This window comes from Grammomys surdaster, unplaced genomic scaffold (genome assembly GCF_004785775.1).
Source record: "Grammomys surdaster isolate TR1022 unplaced genomic scaffold, NIH_TR_1.0 422, whole genome shotgun sequence".
Classification (NCBI taxonomy): Eukaryota; Metazoa; Chordata; class Mammalia; order Rodentia; family Muridae; genus Grammomys; species Grammomys surdaster.
In genome coordinates this window covers 1,642,282-1,646,531 of record NW_021604841.1, presented here as the reverse complement: position 1 = coordinate 1,646,531, position 4,250 = coordinate 1,642,282, and the positions used below count along the sequence as shown (strand labels likewise).

Below are 4,250 nucleotides of genomic sequence, written 5' to 3'. Positions count from 1 at the left end.
GATCAATAAAACCTGAAAAGCAGGAAATGTTACACAAGTTGCAAATTAAGACTACTGAAGTTCACTGCCATGATAGCCTTGCAACACGTTCGAGTAACTGAAAAGAGGAATTGAAACTTCTCCCGTTTAGATGATTTGGGGACCCTTGTTGTAAACCCTGCCAATACTAAAGCTAACTTCCTTGCATATGAGGTAACATTAAACAACTCTTCCTAAGCCTTATACTTCCTGCATTTGAATAGTTACTATTCCTATGGTGCTGGCACATGGAGTTAGAACCTCCACTAGCTGTTTAGTTTCAAGGGTTCTTTGGGCCTTTTTCAGCCAGTCCTGTATCACTCTTCTGGCCAGTGTATTTAGCTGATTGACAAACTTTGTTGCCAGCTCTAAGTCACCATGCTCAATGCAGTAAGAGCAATGTGGGAGTGATTTAAATATGATTTATTACTCAGGGTAGAGCTCTTCTAGTGGTTTCAGCTACTTAAGCAGGAACTGAAGTAGAGACTGCATAGGATAGGAGGCCTTGATACATGCTATTTCTGGTTTCATGAATCATTGGTGTCCTTGAGGCTAGCAGCATAGAGAAAGGCTCTGAAGGACTCTTCATTGTCTATCCACATTGTCAAGAACTTCAGGGCAATGGGTACAGTTAAATCCTGGGCAAATTCATTATCAGAACAGTTGAGTCAGAAGTTGTTACAGATGGGGTTTCCATGCTGTGCTTGAATGTTCCACTGAAAGCCAGAGCTGGTAGGCTTTTTGGGCTACTTCATAAGCAACAGCATTAATTGAGCAGCTTCACTCAACCTAGTGTAGGCAGTGTTTATGTCCACATTTAAGTTGTCCATTTATTCTTGTCTGTGATGATGAAATGCTGATTCTTACTCAGAGAGTTTTTCAGACAGGCCCTACTCAAATGAATTACTTCAGTTCTCATTCTTACACCTTGAGGGCATTTTGCAAATTATCAGTGTGGCTATCTGCCCCTCAGAGAAGCTGGGACCACATGTCATTCTCCGTGGCATCTCTCATTTCATCTACTTTCTGTTCTGCTCAGCCTGATTCACCTCTGTTGTGCGCTATTGCCTTTGCCACTGCAGAATCAAAGGTCCTCTTTTTTCTAGCTTTTGCCTTGCGAAGGCTAGCTTCAAGTGCTGTTTCTCTGTGGCTGTCTGTTGTACTAGTTTCCGGTAGAAGTGATTGTTGCTAATATAGGCATGAACAATCAGATCATTGGTGGAAAGTTTGTTGGCCAGGTCATACATACTCATCTATTTCCTTTTAGGAGTGACATCTGAAGTGAAATTCCCAACTCTCATTTAAATTCATCCCTTGCTTGGACAATAAACTCATGATCCTGAGACATCACCTTAGTGTCCAATTGAGCACTCTGGACCTTTGACCAAATTACTCAGAGCAACTATTCTGTTATGAAGTTTCCTCTCTGTGGCAATTATGTGAGGTTTATACATTTTACATTCTTAAGCTCTTTCTTCTATGTTTCCACTGCCTTTCTTCTATCTTTCTTCTATGTTCCTTTACTGTGTGCCACTGGGCTGACTTTTCACCTTCAATTTGAGGATTGTCCATGGCTTTTTTTTTGAGTATGTTGGAGTGTTCATTGAGAGCCTGAACTACAGAATTCTGGGCTGCAATAGCTAGGAGAGTGATGGATGCAGTCTAGCTAAAATTTTTAGTGGACCAAGCTGAATCAGTTTCTTTGGTGATGGAACAGTATAAGGTTCAGAACCAAGAGCCATATCAAAGATCTTGTCTGAGTAAGATGTAGTTTTTTCTACAGTTTCCCAAATGGAAATTCCATTTGGTATACATGATAATGACACCAACTCTTCCAGCAAGGACCAAAAGGCCAGTTTCATCACTTTTGCCAGCAGTCAATCAGAACTGCTTGAAGTAGAGTATCTATTGCATGGCCACAATGGATAGAGGACAAACTTCCCACATAGACAACTTAGGTCAATGAAAATCATGTTGGCGTGTGTGTGTGTGTGTGTGTGTGTGTGTGTGTGTGTGTGTATGTGTGTGTATGTGTGTGTATGTATGTGTATGTGTGTGTGATTGTTTATTTTAGGCCACTTTATTTTGTAAATAAATGAAAATGTGGAAAGCTGATTCTTCTAATATGCAATCAGGAAAGGTGCATTAAAACAACAATGAGATACTACTACACACCCATTTGCAGAACATAATCCAGAATGTTCTGAAGAACAAATCATATGAGAATGCATGGAAATAAGAACTCAGTTTGTTAACAGTGCCAACAAACTGATGCTTTAGAAAATAGTTTGACACATCCTTAAAGTACTAGATTTCAATCATACAACCTGAAATTAACACAAAGGACTTTAGAACATGTGATTACACATTAACGTGGAGATGTTTATAGTGATTTGTTCTCCGTTGTCAGAACATTTAAGCAAATAGAGAAACACTCAGCATATGAGGAGTTAACTATTCTGAGGTCTGTCTAGACATGGACTATTATTTAAAGTGACAATAAAGAAAAATATACAGTGGCAATTAAAGTGCATACTATTAAATGTAAGACATCAGCCTGAAAAGTGCCACATACTATGTGATTGGACTCATGAAGCAGTAGAATTATCATGACAGTAAATAAGTTAGTGTCTGATATTTGTAGTGGAAAAGCACAAGAAGAAAAAGAATAGAAATGTGCTGGAGGATAGAAAATATATTCTATTTGATATAACAGTGAATGCATATCACTGGACATTTCTCAAAATCCATACCATGTATAATACTAAGATAGAATTCTAATGGGAGTGAAATGTAGGAAAAATTATGTGCTGGTTTAGGTTCATCAGTAATAAACAATGTTCCATGGACAGGGACACTTTTAATGGGAAAGATATGGATGTGAAAGAGTAGGGAATCATGTAGGAAATCTGTATACTGACATCAGTCATAGAAGACTAACATATACCTCCTGATTTATAGATTACAATGCCAACAAATGTTATGAGTTTTTCTTTTCCTACCAAAACTTTCTGACAATTGAGCAAATTTTGCAACATCTTTGAGTTGTGCCCTCATGAGATCTCCTTCTGTCTAGATGTCTGGTTCTGAATCTTAATAATTCCTCCCTGTGCTCATGATACTCTTTAACAAAGCAGAAGACAAGCTTTCACATTGTCAACTCTGGATATTGGTAAAACTCAGTCTAAGACATTTCTCACACACAACATCCATTGGATGAACATTTTTGAATGAATTTTGTAGTTCAAGTGAGAAGAATAGAATTCTAAATTAGGGTTAATGAGGAATTATTATAATTTTAAAGATTTCTGGAACTATTAAGCAGTTTTGATCCCTTGCCACTTCGTACTTTGTACAGAAACAGTCTTGCACAACTGCTGGGTTCCCAGATTGATAATATGATCTTTTATTTCTTTCTGCCTGGCAAGGTCACTCTGCATTAATCCACTTCAAAGTGGAAGCTTGATGTTTCTCTTGACAAAGCCTAACTACTCAGTCCTTAAAAAATAGGGTATCCCAGATTGTGTCATATATTATAAAGTTGCCTTATGGTTTCCTAATGACCAGTGGGCCTGTGTCAAATTCCTTTTAGGTATTTTACCAACATGGGTGGCTACTATTTCAGGGTAAAAACCATATTTTGTTGCCAATAAATACTATGCTAACATTTATCAGATATTTAACAAAAGGGATTGACTTTCACAGAATTTATTTATTTATTTATTTATTTATTTATTTATTTATTTTCCTTTTGCAGCCACAACTCTTTATGGAATATTTTCGTATCTTATCATTAATGTAAGAAAATATTTGTTAATAGCCAATTATACAGAAATCACTATGGGTCCCTGGAGAAGCATAACATGCCTGGTATAAATAAAACCAGGACAGTAACAGATAAGTTATTCAAGATCATCTTAACTTAACTAGCTGCTTAGTTTCATAATCATACCAATCACATACAGTGTGACTCTACAAGAGTTCTAACATCTGGGCCTCACTCTTTATTTCCCAAATGAGTCTTGATAAGTCTTGTTGTAGAGTCCATTTATGAAGAGACATTGTTTACTCTCATATTCATAATAATCTTATTTTAATGGTCGCATGTATGAATGTGTAATGGTGTGTATGTGTGTGTGTGTGTGTGTGTGAGTGTGAGTGTGTGTGCATGTATGTTTAGGACATTAAAGTAGAAAGCATACCCAAAGAGAGAAAGAAGAATTGGAATAGTA

The 4,250-nt window shown here is 37.1% G+C and overlaps 1 pseudogene; it reads right to left on the bottom strand.

Moving 5' to 3' along the window:
- Window positions 1-219: 219 nt before the first annotated feature.
- On the bottom strand, window positions 220-1,991 carry LOC114632762 (annotated as a pseudogene).
- Between the last annotated feature and the right edge of the window lie 2,259 nt (window positions 1,992-4,250).